Consider the following 17317-nt stretch of genomic DNA (forward strand, 5'->3'; position numbering starts at 1 on the left):
TCATGAGCACTGGGGGGGGGGGGGCTCAGCCCCGGAAAGGTGGCTGCGAGATGGAAATTGGGCTTTCCCGACAGCAGAGGTTCTGTGTTCGTTCACCGGCAGGGCCCGCAGGCTTCCAGCCGTGTCCCGACTTGGGGGGGGTGGGTTGTGGACACCATGTGTTATTCCTGGAGGTTTGGGCTGTTTCTGTTTCTCGAGAACGGACGCTTTTCGTAACTGCTGACACTTAAGATTGAGAGCCACGGAACTGCCCACAACCTTTATTGCTGGCCATACAGAAATACTGCGGACAAATATTCCGGTTTAGTCGGAAGTCAAAAGCCAGAAGGTTCAGACAGCTTTGCAGATCCAAGGGTCCGCCGGCCCCTGGTCCTCGGGGGTTTCGAGGGGGGAGGCCGGGCCACGTGGTCCTTCCAGGCCCTTCCGCGATGTACCGTCTGAGAGCATTGTCGGTCAGCCCCCAGCCAGGGCACCTTTGAGATCATTCTGCCTCGATTTCCTGAGCCCAAGATGATCCGCGAGGCCACGTGGCCACCTCACGTCTGAGCTCCTCCGGACCCGGTGTCCCCTCCCCCGCGGCAGGGCATTCCCTGCACCCACATCTTCTTGCCCTGCACCAGGTGTGGTTCCTCTGTGCCGTCCCCCAAGTGTGTGTGAACACGTACTTGGGGGAGGACGTGTGTTGGCGAGGACGCCCTCCCGGCGGAGCGCTCACTGCCGTCCCCTACCGTCTTCCGGATAGAGTAGGTGGAGGGGAGCACAGGAGACGGGCCGTTTGCTCCTGACCCGCCAGCTGGGGGGGGGACACCTGCGACTCCGTCCTGGCATGGCTCTCCCCGGGCCCCCCCTTAGAAGATGCCCCCATCCCCCAGGGTGAGGGTCAGGTGAGGTGGGGTCAGACCCTTTGGACACAGTGATCTGCGCAGAGAGGGAGTCCGTTCATTCCTGCGTCACTGGGGTGTAAATCGAGCGGAGGCAGGAAGCTCCAGGCAGGACTGCAAGCCACTGTGAGCGTTGGCACCTCCCTGTCTGGTTTGGACCCCCGAGCCGCCCCCGCGAGCCGTGCAGCCCTCGTCAGAGCCCGAGGCCTCAGTGGTGAGCTGGGGACAGGAGTCCCCGGGTCGCAGGGTTCCCGTGGGCGCACGGGATGTGGCACGCACACACGTGCCCGGCAGGCGGGCTGTCGGAGAGCGACCTGCATGTGGCAGGCGGGTCCGTGGAGGGCCCGGCACACTCGGGCACAGTCTCCCTCCAGCAACACCATGTCCCATCCACCGGGGTGGGTGCTGCTGGTTCTTAGCACCCTAGAGAACATTTGTTGGGCAAGTGGGCGAATGTAGTGAATTAACAAATTTACATCACTTTGTGTATTTTTAAAGCTTATTTCTTTATTTTGAGCTGTCAGCACAGAGCCTGGTGCGGGGCTCCGACTCGCGAACCGCAAGATCATGACCTGAGACAAAGCCAGACGCTTAACCGACTGAGCCACCCCGGCGCCCCTAAGCTTAGTGGTTTTAAACAACACGCATTTATTACCAGGCAGTTGTAGAGGGCAGAATTCCAGAACCAGGGTGTGATGGGGCCACAATTCCCCCTGGAGGCTCCCGGGAGAGTCTGTTTCGTCGCCGCTCGGGCTCCCAGAGGCCCTTCCTCTGTCCTCACAGCTCTTGGTGCCCCGTCAGACCTCTCGCTCCCCGACCACTGAAAACAAACCCCCAGTTTGCAGTGGTGGGCAAGAGGCAGAATTATTGTTTGTCTCGGGGAGTTTTGGTGACCACCAAAGAGACTGAGGGCACCTGTCCCCGCAAAGCCGGGGGGACCGGCAGCCTCCGTGGCCAAGGCTCCGCCCTTCGTTGTCCCCTCTGCACCCTGTTGATTTGGACGTGCAGCTCTGTGCTTCTGCACTCGCTACAGAATTGAAGACACAGCAGCAGCCACTGCTGTGTGTTCTCAACGGAAGCAATAAATTCTGGCGTTTCACTAATCCCAATCTCGCAGGGATAACGGACAGGGTTTACACGCATCGCCACTAACCGGGTGTCATTACGGGCCGTGCGGAAGCCGCAGACACAACCACGCGTCCGGGTGGGCACGGGAGCAGGGCTGGAGCCACCAGGTCAGGGGTCCGCTCGCCACCGGCTGAAACAGGAAGAAGACAGTGTAAACGATTCCGACCGAACTCGGATTTGAAGGGAAGGTCACGCTGAACACGGAAGCTCCGCTCAGCCGACCGCAGCCTGGCTTCTCTGCAAATCACTGCAGGGGCTGACTTCTGAGCCCACTGGGGGGCCGACCCAGAGTTCTCTGTGGGCATCGGGTGGAGAACGTGGCAGGGCCGTGAGGGCACATTTGGGCTTCCGGACACGGTTTCTCCCATCCAGGTCTGGGGCCGAGCCCGTGGAGATGCCTCCTCCTGATAAATGGCCCAGCCCTGGCGGTGGGGACGGGGCGACTGGCCTCAGACCTGCCCCGGGGGGAGCCTGACTGAGTGCAGGCAGGAGTGGGGAGGGCACAGTGGGGACGAGGGCCGGCCAGCTGGAGGACGGGAGCCGGGAGGACGGAGCCGGTCCAACGAATGCGTCTCCTCTCTGGGGATGAGTGAGGCCGAGAGCAGGGGAGCAGAGTTCCTCTCCCGGGTGCTGCCCTGGGCTCTGAGGTGTCCCCCCCCCCACGCTGAGAGCAGCGAGGCACGTCCCCTTACACCGTGACCCGTCGGCAGAATTCCAGCAGAACGAGAATAATCACTCTTCTGTTGCTCTTGGGGGCCTGCCGAGGCATCCGAATTTCCCTCTTCAAAGCCTAGGCGCCTTTCAGACGTCTCTGCCCGGGGCGCCAGCAGCGATTCCTGGGAGCACGGAGAGCACCCGGCCACTCCTCCACACGTGTGCAATCCAGAGGGTTCAGCCAGCTCGGCTAAAGGGGCGGAGACTTGCGAGGACTCGGAGGCCTCATCACCCTGGGGCAGAGCTGGCAGATGTCACCGGCAGATGTCACCGGCAGAGAATCTTACCCCGCAGCCGCCCTGCTGTAGAAACTCACCCCGCCACCCCGCATACCAGACGGTGCCCTTCTGGGTACCACACTGCCTGCGCTGGGGACCCTGCCCTGTGCTCCTGGCTGCTGGCCTGCCCGCCACCCCTCCCGCCCGCTCTCCCTGGGACCCCCGCCGTCACAGCCTCTTGCCCTCTCTCCACTCACCTTGGCGCTCCAAGCCCCAGAGACGGGCAGCTTTGCGACCGTGGCACCTCTCCGCCACCCTCGTGGTCACCGTCACCGCCATCGCCAGTGCGGCTGAGTAGCTCCAGATGCCGTCTCCCCCCCCCCCCCCCGTGGAGCCACTTCCTCTTAGTCCCCCCCCCCCCCGCCCTCCCCCGCGGGGCCTCATGATGTGACGTCCCAGGCGTGACCTCTGCAGACTCGGTTATGTGCTCTTCTGTCCTCACAGGTGCTGCCAACACCTCCTTCTTTTGAATCAGCAGCAAAATTAATAAGTGTTGTTTTCCCATCTCTGCACATTTACTGGGCAGAGGACCCCAGGGGCCTATCAGAGCTCGTCCGAAACCTCTTGATCCTAGGCTCTTGGCGACCGCACCGCGGACAGAAGGCTCGGGAGCTGCTGCTTCTGTGGCCTGGACTCTGAGATATACGGGTCTGACCTCCTAAACTCATCCGACTCTAGCTGCAGCCACAACACAACAAATTTATCCCCCAGGGTCTGCACGCAGCCTCCTTTATGCAGGCAACCTCCATCCCAGGCACCGGGCGCCGGGGTCGGGCCTTAAATCACGCAGGCTCAGCTGCCGGGAAGCTCCTGTCACTTTTACGTGCGTGCGAAACAAGTAAAAACTAGTCCGGGTTTTGGGGGGAAGAAATCCGTTCGCAGCTGTTTACAAAGCGTTTAAAATTCGATGGTTGGTGCCGATGGGTTCTGTTGCCAGTACGACCGATGGCGGTGCGTGCCAGCACTTTTTCTCCCCGAAGTCAGGCGTGGGAACTACTCGATCTCAACTCTGCCTAGATCATTGGTGACTCCCGGTGGTCACCGCCTCCAGATGGGGTGCTCAGCCCCTTCCCTGGGGCTCCGTGCCCACCAAAGGGTCTTGTGGAAGGTGGGGTTTCTTAATACTGGAGGCCCAGAGCATCTCCAAGGGAAGCCCCAATTCTGTCTTTGCCCATCGGAACGTCTGGTTCTCTCCAGTTTGCACCTAATGCGAAAGCCAGCCTTCCTCGCCGGCCTCCACTCTTTGCCATCAGAAAGAAGTCTGCACATGGTTCCTTTTTACCTCTTCCCTCGGGTACGTGAGCCAGAATGTACGGTCCACAGGCCGTTGGGGGTGGACACAGCCTCACTCCAGATTGCTGGGTCTAATTAGCACTACAGCACCGTCTCTTTGGTTCAGAAGGGTCGCCTTCTACCCGGTTCTGGTAACTGTTTCCTTTCTCGGCCGTCGCTTGGGCTTTCTCTAGAGAACAGCTACCCTGGGAAGGTATTAAAAACAGCCAAAGGCGTATCTTGTCCTTGTTGGCTTCAGCCCTTGCTCTAAGAGTGAGAGCTGTTCGCCTTGATCCGACCGCATTGCCCTGGGAACGTTGCGGGACTGTCAGGTCGGGGGGACCGCCCGCGACGGCGCGTCCCCACCGGGGGGCATTGGAGGCAGCCTCTAGTCTTTTACAGCCTGGTGGCCCGATTACAACGGGCTCCTAACTCCTGTCACCCCTATCACCGATCCACCCCGCGGCACCTCCCCCCGCCAGCAGCTAAAGCAGTTCAATTACCAGAGGGCCCAGGTGCCTTGGTGCCCACGCCAGACGTACACTGACTTCCAGATGAGAAAACAGCCATTTAATTGGTGTGATAACTTTCCCCTAAGAGCGCCAGTCCTGACGCGTAGGAAAGGGACCGCGGAAGACGCATCATTAGAGAGTGATCCCTGCGCCCCCGCCCGCCCGCCGCCCCCCTGTTTCCCAAATGTTGCCGTCTGGAGAAGGTCCGTCCCGGCCTAACGGAGGCCTAACGGAACCCTGGCGGAGTCGGGAGGTCTGGGGGCGATTCGAGGCTCATCACCCCTTCTGGAGACGAGACCTCGTCACAAGCACCAGCCAAACCGGCGCCAAACCGGCGCGATCGCAAGTGTTTGCGGGAACCTTCCGCGGGTCCGCCTCCTCGGGGAAGAGGGGCGGGGGTGGGGGTGCGTGGATCAGAGCTCCCGCCGAACTGCCGCCCCCTTTTAGGGGGGAATTAATATTCTCATCGCTAAATGCACACTAAAGATTCGACAATAGACCAGCTTTTCCCTTTTGTTAAGAAACTTGCAAGGACTTGCCGAGTTGAAAGACAAAGTAAACCTTCCCGTCTGAGGAGGTAAGCGGGCCCGGATTGCTTGTTTTGCTCGGTGTAGCCGGGCGGGTTGCACGCCCGCCTCGGCGCAGAGGGGAGGCCCGAGGGACCTCTGCCCGGCTGCAAGGAGGGCTTTGCACGCGGCGTGTTTGTACCAGCGCGAGACAGCGCGCGGCTCTCTAAATAATTTACCAGTTGATTAATAGACTCACAGGGGTATAATTAGAAGAGGAAGAGACGGTGGGCACAGTAACCGGTACGGTGCTTGGGGGAACAGGAGCCTTTATTTTTTTAAAGAAACTTTCTAGGGTGCTGGGCGTTTGAAGACAAGTTGGGAAGCGCTCAGCGCCTCATCTCTTTTGAAGTGGAAATAGGACAGTTTGAATCCGTCGAGTTTAATTTTTCACAAGCTTTAGGGGCCCCGCAGTGCAACTCCCTTTTTATTATTGAAAAAAAAACTCTACATTTTTCTTTCATTTTTCTACACACACACACACACACACACACACACACACACACATGCACGCAGTCCAGGCAGTAAGTAATAAACACATTAATTTACTCTCTTATTCAGCGTGTATCTTATTCGCTTCACCTCCCCCAGATGTGTCCCCGCGCGTCCCTCCCGCACCCCCACCCAGAGCTCCCACCGTGGGGGCTGCCAATAGGTTGATTAATGGACGCCCCCTGTAATTTATGCATTTTAAAGGAACCCTCACCTCGGTCTGACAATGCTTTTGAAGTAGCTCCTTTTTTCAAGTCAAACTTTTGACTTTTCCGCTGGGACCGCTACAAAGATTTCCTTATGGAAACTAGGTAGGAGACTTTCTCAGCCCGAGAGGGAGCCGGGGCCAAGATCGCCCAACAGAACAGCAGGTCTCCAAGCGGAGGTTGCATTCCGAGGCCAGAGGGCCCGTCAGTGAGGACGGTTCTAGAAAAGGGGGCCGGCGCCCCCGTCTATCAACAGGTTCGTGCCCCGAGAGGGTCCGGCTCTCTGTTTGGTTTTCTTTTTTCTTTTTTTGTTTAAACTAGATTTTCATCGCAGGAGTGTGCATTGGCTCTCCACGTCATTAAAATGATGCTTTGCCAGGACATCATCGAAAGGTTTGTCACCTAAAGGTGACAAAGCTTTTCGTTCTATGGCCAGTCCAGTGGGGAAACTGAGGCAGTGAGGGACCCTCGACCCGTTCGTGCATCCGTTCGGCGAAACCTCTCTCCCCCCCCAAGAGTGGGGCTCGTCTAGTGCCAGTCTTACCCCCCAGCGGTGTCACCGAAGCGGGACAGCCGCTGGCCTGTGTGCTGGACTGCAGGGCCGGCCAGTGCCTGCTATGTGCCTGGCATCCTGATTACAAAATGAAACGAGACAAAACCCAGACATTTCTGCGAAGTCTAAGGTGAGCCCAGAAGTGCATGCTGCCCTTCTCACTCTGACTAGAGCTTCTGGAAGCGTTTCCCCTCCTTGGGCAGCCCCGGTGGCTTCCAACCCACTCAGCTGTGAAATCGTCTGCGACAGGCCAGACCCGGAGGCCCCAGCCTTCTCCAGCCAGGAGGCCTCCCGGTACAGCCGTCCGGGCGGCCGCTCACACCCCCGAGGCAGGTGCAGCTCGAAGCCCCTTTCCCTCTCGGAATGTCCTCGATGGGGAGCTGACACCAGCTGCTTTCTCCTTGGGCTGAGTGGGGCCTGAGGTGTCCAGGGGGCGGCTGCCCCCAGTGACTCTCTGTGGGGCCCCCACTTGGGACAGTTGCCGCATCCCCGAAACAGATCAGGGACAGGAGGCTTGTGGGGATTTGCCAGCCAGAAGGTGGGCTGAGGCATCCCCGTAGGGAGCTTGGCACCGCCGTGATAGATGAGGGAAGCACCGGGCCCACAGCTCCAGCCCTGCACCTGCCTACCTGCTCTGCTGATGAGGGGGCAGAAGGGCGGTGGGTGGACGCTGGCTGGGGGTAGAGACGGGATTGGTGGGGTGGGGGCAGAGGGGCGGAGGGTGAGAGGTGATGGATGAGTAGGGGAGGCAGGGGAGGCGGCAGGGGAGGGGAGAGACCCCTTTCTCCTCACCTCCCACCTCAGACCTTGAATGCACACATTGATTTACCTGTGATCTTGACTGCTGGTGAGATCTGATCTCACGCCCCTGCCTTTTGCTCAAGGCTGGGTTATGGGGGGAGGGGGTAAGGGACCTCTCCCTCCCCCGGTGTCTGCCCTTGCAACACCGCACACTGCACATTTTTGCTGAGGCTGTGCCCAGCCAGTGATCTGCTCCTCGGTCCCCAGCACCAGCCTGGCTCACAGCGGGAGCTCATGTCTATGAATGAATGAATGGATGGATGGATGGATGAACAAATGAGTGAACGAATGAATGAGGGGGCACCCAGCAACTGGTCCGGCACGGCATAGTGGGGCGGGGCAATACCGGGGAGGCCCGCCTCACGGCGTCTGGGACCCAGAAGCTTCTCTGCCTGCACTTCCATTTAGGAGAGACCCCGTTCGTCTAGAGGAACAAGGCGGGGACAGGGGACAGAAGGCAGCAGGCAGCCTGAGCAGTTTCCGGAGAGGTGGCCAGCAGCGGTCACTCCTGGACGGTCGGGGGAGTGGCTACATGATAGGGCTCTGGACTTACGCTGCGTGACCCCGGTTCAGATTCTGTCGCTTCCCAGCTGTGCGACCTTGGCCAGGCCACCCAGAGCCAGTTTCCTCATCTGCAGGGCGAGCTGGCCACAGTATCGAAGGCATCGGGTTGTGAGGTGTGTAAAATGAAATTGCGTCTGTAAAACGTTTAGCACAGTGCACCTGACGTCACAGGCCGTTATAATAGCTGATTCGTGTTCGCATCATCGTCGTCGTACTGGAAGCAGTGGGAGTAGGAGCAGGATCTGTGGGGTACGTGTGTACGTTTCGCGTGTGGGTTTCGACATTCTTTTCCCGTGGTGCTGCCCGCTTCGGTCCCTGTGGTGACCAGGAACTGGCGAAGGCCCCGTTTGCCATACGCCTGGTGCCCCAGTTACCTACTGCAGCTGCCTGACAATTTAATGGCATAAAACGAAGACTGTTTTATTACGCGTTTGATTTCGTGGATGAGGGTTTCCGGCTGGGCGTGGCAGGGAGGGTTGGACTCCATTCCGTGCTGACTTGGACCTTAGCTGGCACGGCTTCAGTGGCTGGAGCTCGCTAGGCCGGCTCATCCCCAAGCCCTATGTCTGGTTCTCAGTTCTGGTGTCAGCTTGGTTCCTTGGCTCTTTTCCTGCGTCGGCTGGGGCTTCTGTGTCCGGGAGTCCTCAGTCCCGTGCCTGGTGCCTGGGACCACCGGGGGCTGGTCGGGCATCTGTGTCCATGCAGCCTCTTCGCACGGCTAGCCTGGGCTTCCTCCCAGCACGGCGGCCTCGGGTTGGTCAGCCCTCTTATGAGGTGACCGGCTTCCCCTAGAACGAGCATTCCGGGGAGTCCGGGTTGGGTGGAGGATGATGTGAGCTACAGGGCTTCTTGTGACCCAGCCTCAGAGGTCTCAGAACAAGCTTCCAGCTGGTTCTGTTCATCAGGCTGGTCAATACGACCAGCCCGGGTTCACGAGGAGAGCATTAGGCCCCCGCCTCTCGATGGGAGGAGGGGGCATCCCTCGCCGACCACAGGAGGGGAGGCTTGAGTTGAGCGTTTCTGTTAGTCGGGATCGGCTGCGTCCTGGGACTGCGTGCGGCAGGCCGACCGCCTCCTAGATGCTCAGGATCGGGGCAGCGGCATGACTTCACGTGCCACGTGGGGGCTGGCAGATAGCCCAGAGCCCTGACAGTCCAGTCCTCCTTTGAAGAGGAAGAAACCCCAGTTGGGAGGTAAAAGGACTCACCCAGGGGCACACACTGCGGGAGAAGTGCAGCGTGGGGGGCAGAATGCATGCTGTTCCCTCCCCTGAAACGCAGGTGGGGAGCACAGAGATGAGCAAGTGGCCCCCAGAGCCAGATAGCCTGGGCTCCGTCAGCTATCAGCTGTGTGGCCTTGGGCAGGTTACGTCCTCTCTCTGTGCTTCAGTTTTCCAATCTGTGAAATGGGGCCGTCGTGAAGGTTACGTGAATTAGCACTTGTATGGGAACAAATACAAGCTTAGAAGAGAGCCGAGCTCAGCCTAAGCACGAGAGCACACGTGCTTCTTAAGGAAACGTGCCACCCTGTCTTCTCCATCCCAGAAGAGCGGGCTCGTGGTTGTTCCCCGGTTTCCCCCTAGCTGCTCATGTTGCTGTCACAGGTCACGTGGGCGATGGCGTTGTCATCGCCCGTGGGATGTGGGGGGAGTAGCCGGTCCAGAGCCCCGGCTCCATTGCAGCGGAAGGAAAAGCGTGTTCCTTAAGCGCCTTCCCCTGCAGGGCACAGCGATGTGAGCACCCTGCACTTTAGAACAGCCTGGTCCGCGTGCAGACTGGTTGCCTCTCCTCCTTTCCCGGGGTAACTCGCATCTTCCACCGAAAGACGTAAGGGTGTGTGTTGAGATAAGAACGGCGAGCTATCAAATTGTTAGACACAGCGGGCCCGAGTGAGCATTTTTACTAAAAGTGTAATTAGCTTGCCGGGTGAGGCGGCATTTATTTGTGGAAGAACGTGTATTTTCAAATGGGCTTTTTTTTTTCTCATCTTACACTTCGGTAGACAAACTGAGTGTCCACTGTGGGAGGCCGTGCCTCCCAGCTGTGACGCGCCCGTGGGGTGTGGGCACCCCCGTCTTGTCTTTGGTCTTCGCGGGAGTAGACAGGCAGAGAGGGGGCTGATGGAAAGTGATAGAAAGGGGGCAGCCGCCCTTCGAGGGAGGAGCAGTGCGGAATATCCTCCTAATTGGCAAGAGCCCCAGGGCTAATGTACTTTTCTGGACTTGAAAAAAAAAAAAAAAGAAGTCCAATATTGAAAGAATTGTTATTTCCTGGCACCACCGTCTGCCCAGCGATTTTAAGTGCTGTCGTTGAGTAATGTAGACGTTAACATTCGGACTTTTGGAGCCATCCTGGGCCTGGGAAACCCAGACCCACCAAGACAGGAGCTTGTCTGGAGTAAGTGACCTGAGTTTACCGAGGAGGCAAACTACCCGTTGGGCCTGCCCCCCCCCCCCCCCGCGGAAGGATTTGCAGGTGTCTCTTCGTTTTCTCCCAGACCCGATTCGGAAACGTCCTCTTGAGCTTGTTAAATGCTCGCTTGGGGCGCAGCTCCCATGGTGGGCCAGCAGGTGGCAGTAAATAATAAACAAACAGCATCACTAACGGAACACCTGCCCCCAGCTTCTGGCTCGGCGGGCCCTGCAGGGCCCACCCGAGATTCCTGCCCGCGCAGGCCTCTGCCGCCTGGAATCAGTACCATCTGGGGGGCGACAGTCTCCCAGAAATGGTAGGGGTTTAGCTTCTGCTGAACCACAGGGATGGTGATGTCCTGGGGCAGGGGCCCGTTTCCTTCAAGCCTCCGTCTGAGGAGGAAACGAGAAACAGAAAAGCAGCTCTCCTCTCTCCTTCACAGCCCTGCCCTTCTCCGCGACTCTCCCTCCGGCCTCCAGCAGCAGCCAGGGGGCCCCGGGGGCCGTGTCGGGATGTGGGGAGGGGGGGGACCAGAGGCGCACGCGGAGTTTTCCGCGGATGCCGACGGATCGCCAGATGTCCCCTTCACCTCGATTTCAGGGGGGCCTGAGGAAGGAGGGAGGCCGCGGGGTAGCTGTGGGGTGAGCGGGGGCGAGGGGTAGGTGCTGTGTGCCGGGCCGCGTGTAGACAGGTGCGGGGTACAGACCACGCATCGTAGGGGCGGGTGCAGCGTGCATGGCGTGCACGTGGGAGGGGGGTAATGTATGTGTATAGCGTAGGGGCGGGGGTGTCGTAGGCGGGTGGAGTGGGTTGTAGGGCTGTTACAGGTGAGTGCCTGCCTAGGAGCGTGTGCACCGTGTGTCCATGCAGGTGTCCACGTGTAGGGTGCGTGTGTAGGGGTGTGTGTGGCACGCAGACGTGGGTTTCTGAGCGTGGGTGTAAGGGTGTGTTGTGTGCCCGTAGCGTGTAGGGTGAGTGATGAGGTACTCAGCCCTTTCTTTTTTTTTTAAAGTTTATTTATTTTTGAGGGAGAGAGAGAGAGAGAACGGGGAGGGGCACAGAGAGAGAGAGAGAGAGAGCTTGAGCAGGGGAGGGGCAGAGAGAGAGAGAGAGAGAGGGAAGGAGACAGAATCCCAAGCAGGCTCTGCCCTGTCAGCGCGGAGCCCAACACAGGGCTCAAACACGAACCGTGAGATCATGACCTGAGCCAAGATCAAGAGTCCAACGCTTAGGCACTGAGCCACCCAGGCCCCCTCAGCAGTTTTCTGACCTGCCCCGGCTGAGGAGGAGGGTCAAACTTATTAGGGGCATAGCCATCGGCCTTGGTGTTTACCACCTTAAAAGCACTGACTGCAGGAACGGTTTCCTTCGTTCTACTCGAGCCTTGTGGGGCCCAGCCCGGCAGCCCTACGCTCCTCGTGCCTACCCCTGCCAGCCGAGTCCCAGGGCAGGGACGCTAACCGGCCAGTGAGAGCGGATGCGAGGACGGGACAGCAGGCGGCAGTGTGGTGCCGCAGGAACGCTCTGAGCTGGGCAAGGAGCCAGGCCCTTCGGTCCCCTGGGCTCCCGTTTCCACTGGAGAATCTCCAGCCGGCCTCGGTGCTCTCCCCGGCTCCTCCCTGACTCCCACTCAGCAGCTCTCTGAGCGGGACTTGACTGAGGGTGACAGACGTCACATCTGTGGCCGGGGAGGAAGAGTCTGTACCTGCACCTCATGGGGGCCCATTGAATTGCTACTTTCTCCTTGCAGGATTGAGGTGCAAGAGGGAACTTGACCTGGGCTGGGTTTTTTTTTTTTTTTAACAGGAATTAGCCTTCCCTTCAAGACAGAGGGTGGGCCCGGTGTCCTGGGTAGAGCTGGCGGGGGTGGGGGGGGGAGGGAACCAGGTAGGATCCCTTCGGGGCCTAGGAGCCTCTCGCCTGTGACCATGGCTCCCCACAACCCCTGTGCCAAGCAAACCCAGCCGGCAGGGAATAAACGGATTGAGATTTTAATAACCTCGAGGTCAATGTGAGAACTGCCATCTTTTATGGAAGATCTTCAGGAAACACACACACACACACACACACACACACACACACACACCCTGAAACCAGGTGGTATGGCCTTATGAAATAATGGGATATTCGTATCTTGCACTTCGCTAAATTCAGGGTTGACAGGACATTCCGGAGAGGTAGCCCTCGGCAGTAGCTTACACGCAGGGTAAGATGTTAACTGCCAAGTCTGGAAATCAAGCCTGAGGCACCTGACTCAATGGAGAAAGACTTTAGGCTGCGCTGAAAATCTCTATCTGAGAGGAGGGAAAAGGGTAAATGGACAGCATTATCAGGGAGCCTTTAAACTTTCAGCAGAACACAGCCAGCGAGCTCTGTTCCGAAAAGCTGCGTTTTTGCTGAACTGGCTGGTCAGACCGTGTGGGGTTGGGGCAGTGAGTCGATAGCCTTCAGGAAAAAAAAAAAAGGCCGCGTCGGAACAAAGGTGCGGAGCTGAATCCCTGGTAGGGGGCCGCAGGGGTGGGCCTGGGGAAAGGCGCTGGAGGCGGGGTCTGCGGGCTTCACCCCTCACCCCCGGACTGCCCAGCGTGCCAGGAGGGATGCTCAGGTTGGAGGCCTGGGAGGCAGCATCCGGAGGCCCAGGGGTGGCCGTGTTTCGTTTCAGGTTTCCCGGCCCCCTCTGGGGGAGCGGGCCGTCTCCGTGGAGGAGACCCTCCGTGTTATGCGGGTCTGCTGGTGCTGGGAGACGACCTCGCAGCCCCCCTCCCCGCAAAGTGAGGGACAGAGGCTGACGGGGCAGGGGGGGTGGTCTGAGCAGCCTTCGCAGATTACCCCAGAAGGGCAGGTCTGGGCACATAGCCTGCTGCCATGCTTCTGGGCAGAGCCTCCAGGAGCAGGTGTGGTAACAGGAGGAGGGAGGCTCCACCCCGCACCCCTAGCCCCCCCCAAGCGAGAGCCACTAATGGGGTCAAGTATGGCCTTCCGGGGAGACCGTGTCCTTTGTCCCTTTCCAGCACCTCTCACGGTGGCCTTTTCAGCCTCCTGTAGGCGTTTAAATAATTTCCTTTAAACAAAACCCCGCTTTTTAAACGGAAGCCTTCAAACATACATAAAAAGTGGAGAAGAAAAGAACGAAGCCATGGGGACCCACCCCCGTACCGGGGACCCACTCGAGCTCGTGCTGCCTTGTTGTGTCTGAGTCCACCCCAAAGACCCAAAGACCCCCAACCCCCCCCCTCCCCAGCCCGTCCCGCCGCCTCCCCAAAACAGGGTTTTATTTTGAAGCGCGTCCCAGACATCAGCACGCATTCTCGTGAATCCGCGTCTGGGTCGTGGTGTAGCTGAAGGGGTCGCTGAGAGCCTGCCCGTGGTGGCCTTCCGTCGCCTCGGGACCCGGTTCCATGCGTGGAAGGACAATCCATAGCTCCGCCACAAACACCTAAGGAACCAAAGAGCCTTCCAGTTTGGGAAACGGGGCTATTCACTCGCTCATTCGTTCATCGTTCATTCACTTATTCATTCAAAATGTGTGTTTGCTCAGTGCCTACCACGTGCCAGACACAGCGCCTGACTTTACCGGGGTTCCTGCTTTTCAAGGGTGGCGTGAAGGTGGGGCCCGAGGCAGCAAACAGGCACCAGTAATTAGCGGTTCAAAGTCACGGAGGAGGAGAAATGCTCATTTGAGGGTCTGTGTTTCCCTGACTCCTGCGGCGAGGGGCTTGTTTTGGTTTTGGTCTTGGCTCAGAGTCAGGATCAGCGTGTGCTTCACCTTCTTCCCGGAAACATGTGCCTTCCACCCCTTGGAGCCCCGCCTCCCGTGTCTCCCTTGTCCTTGTGCCTTTCCAGCCGGGATACCAGCTTGTGTCCCTGCCTCTCTTGACCGCAGGGCCCTGAGCTCTGTGCGGGGTTGGGTCTGATTCACAGGGCATAAGAGGACCCTCCACTCTGTTGTGTGTGCGTGCACGGGTGTGTGTGTATGCTGTGTGTATACGTAGTCTACGTGTATTTTTTTTAATGTTTATTTATTTTTGAGACAGAGCACGAGCAGGGGAGGGGCAGCGAGAGAGGGAGACACAGAATCGGAAGCAGACTCCGGGCTCCGAGCTGTCAGCACAGAGCCCGACGCGGGGCTCGAACTCATCAGCTGATGAGATCATGACCTGAGCCGAAGTCGGACGCTCAACCGACTGAGCCACCCACGCGCCCCAGCATGTATTTCAATTAGACCGCGTCGTACAAGCCGTTTGTTGACTTGCTTCCCCCCTGATTTCTGCCAGAGCCCTCTTTCCAAGTTAGTGTGAACATAAGTGGTTTTTGAAGGTGGCATAACCTCTCGTGGCATCGACAGGCCATCCTTTATTTGACCCGCCTTCTGCTGAGGTCATCATAGATCGCATCTGATCTTCACCACTGGAAATGAAGCTCAGATGGACACCTTGGGGCGCATGTCTTTTCCTGCCTGTGCTATTATATGTTAGGTGTGAGTTCTTGTAAATGAGATCACTAGGTCGAAAGGCATGTACGTTTTAACTTTTTTTTTTTAAGGATTTTTTTTATTTTATTTTAGAGAGAGAGAGAGCGGGTGCAGGTAGGGGAGGGGCAGAGGGAGAGAGAGAGAGAATCTCACGCAGGCCCACGTTCAGTGCAGAGCCCAATTCAGGACTCGGTACCAGGACCCTGGGATCATGACCTGACCCAAAATCAAGAGTCAGATGCTTAACTGACTGAGCCACCCAGGTGCCCCTACATCTGAACTTCTAACACAAATTGGGAAATTCTCTCTAGAAATCTTTGCAAGCTCCCCCCCCCACCCCCCTCCAAAGGAGTCTCTTTGTGTTTCCATCCCGTCTTCCATTGTTCCCTGGAGTCAGGCTTCTCACCAGCCGAGGTCACTTAAGCCACAACCCTCTTGGGCCTTAGTTTTTCAACTTTGAAATGAGAGAGGTCAAGGGGATGACCTTCCAGGGCCTTCCCTCCAGGTCTCCGAGCCTCACGAGCAGCCCCCGTCGCCCCGATAAGGCTGCAGGTGAGCAGCTCAGTCCTCCCTGGAGCACAGCTTGCTTTCTGACAGGGCCTGACCGTTGGAGAAACCAGTCAGCAAATGTTGGCCCGGTCCAGCCCTCACCCCCAACAGCCGAGGCCTGAATGCACCCGGGGTGTCACTGGCCAGCAAGCTCATTACCTAGTGGAGCCCCTTCTCCATGGGCAAGCCTGTGTCAAACCTACAGCACTCTCCTAAAGTCAGGTTTAAGCTCAGGGGAGATTTAATCCAAAAAGTTTGACATTTAAGGGTCACGTACTCTTCCCAATGGCTTCATCGTAGCCCATCTGTTGGGAATCTGGATAAACTTGGGGAAGGGTCTAAAAATACACCCACACGGCCCTTCAGAAGACCTCTAACAGATCTGGCTTCTTTATTTTTTATTATTTGAAAAAAAATTTTTTTTAATTTTTATTTAGTTTTGAGAGACAGAGAGACAGAGCATGAACAGGGGAAGGGCAGAGAGAGAGGGAGACACAGAATCGGAAGCAGGCTCCAGGCTCTGAGCCACCAGCACAGAGCCTGACGTGGGGCTCGAACTCACAGACCGCAAGATCATGACCTGAGCCGAAGTCGGACGCTCGACTGACTGAGCCACCCAGATGCCCCTCATTTTACTTAAAAAAAATTTTTTTTAATGTTTATTTATTGTTGAGAGAGAGAGCACGAGCAGAAGAGGGGCAGAGAGAGAGGGAGAAACAGCATCGGAAGCAGGCTCCAGGCTCTGATCTGAGCCGTCAGCACCGAGCCCGACGCGGGGCTCGAACTCACAAACCGTGAGATCATGACCTGAGCCGAAGTCGGACGCTCAACCGACTGAGCCCCCCAGGCGCCCCAGATCTGGCAGCTTTAATGAGTCATCTGCCGGTCCCACAACATCCAGTGAGGCAGGTGCCACTGAAGAGAACACTGAGGTTCAGGGAGGTCCCATCACTGCCAAGCAAGAGTGCACTGGACCCCTGGGCTGTCCACTCACACTTGATCCAGGGCAACTAAGGGGAGTTTTCTGGGTTTTATTCTAAGGAATGCTTATAAAAGCAGCTGTACCGGGGCACCTGGGTGGCTCAGTCAGTTAAAGCATCTGACTTCAGCTCAGCTCAGGTCATGATCTCATGGTTCGTGAGTTCAAGCCTCACCTTATGCTCTCTGCTCTCCTGCAGAGCCTGCTTCGGATTCTGTGTCCCCCTCTCTCTCTGCTCCTCCCCTGCTCTCTCTCTCTCTCTCTCTCTCTCTCTCTCTCTCTCTCTTAAAATAAGTAAATATTTAAAAGACAGCTAGGGGCACCCAGGGGATGGCTCAGTCAATTAAGCGTCCAACCGACCCGCCCAAGTCATGATCTCGCGGTCTGTGAGTTCGAGCCTCGCGTCAGGCTCTGTGCTGACAGCTCAGAGCCTGGAGCCTGCTTTGGATTCTGTGTCTCCCTCTCTCTCTGCCCCTCCTCTGCTTGTGCTCTGTCTCGGTCTCTCTCTCTCTCTCTCTCAAAAATAAATAAACAAAAAAAAAAAAGGCAGCCGTATCACAAATCCTCCTTGCAGCTCCCCCACCCCACCCTGAGCACAGCCCATCCGCCTTCCCAGTCTGCAGAAGAGACTGAGGTTCAGAGTGTCAAAGCAGGTTGGGGCGGAATCGGGACTAGGAGAGGGAAGCCAAGGGCCCCTCTCACGGCAGCCGGACTCTGACAGGGAACTGCCGGAGACTTGTGGCACCTCCCGGCTGCTCAGATTCCCACAGACGTAAAGGGCTCCGCGCTTGGGGGCTCAGCAAAAGGTGTTTCCTCTCTAGAGGCTTACAAAGCTGGAGCTGTTAGCTGGCGATTTTCATTCAGGGTCCTCAGCCCAAGCTCTTCGCGGACTTTATATGACGTCCATTTTTGCTCTTCGGAGCCTTGCAGTGACCACTTA

General features: G+C 57.8%; 1 protein-coding gene across 1 annotated transcript in view; it reads left to right on the forward strand.

The window, feature by feature from the left end:
• AK8 (adenylate kinase 8) overlaps positions 1-17317 on the forward strand; it is a 127957-nt gene that overhangs the window by 56610 nt on the left and 54030 nt on the right. The window lies entirely within an intron of this gene.

The sequence above is a fragment of the Lynx rufus genome, unplaced genomic scaffold (genome assembly GCF_022079265.1).
Source record: "Lynx rufus isolate CCGP_SWC_20201006 ecotype Redwood Valley unplaced genomic scaffold, mLynRuf1.p SCAF_44, whole genome shotgun sequence".
Classification (NCBI taxonomy): Eukaryota; Metazoa; Chordata; class Mammalia; order Carnivora; family Felidae; genus Lynx; species Lynx rufus.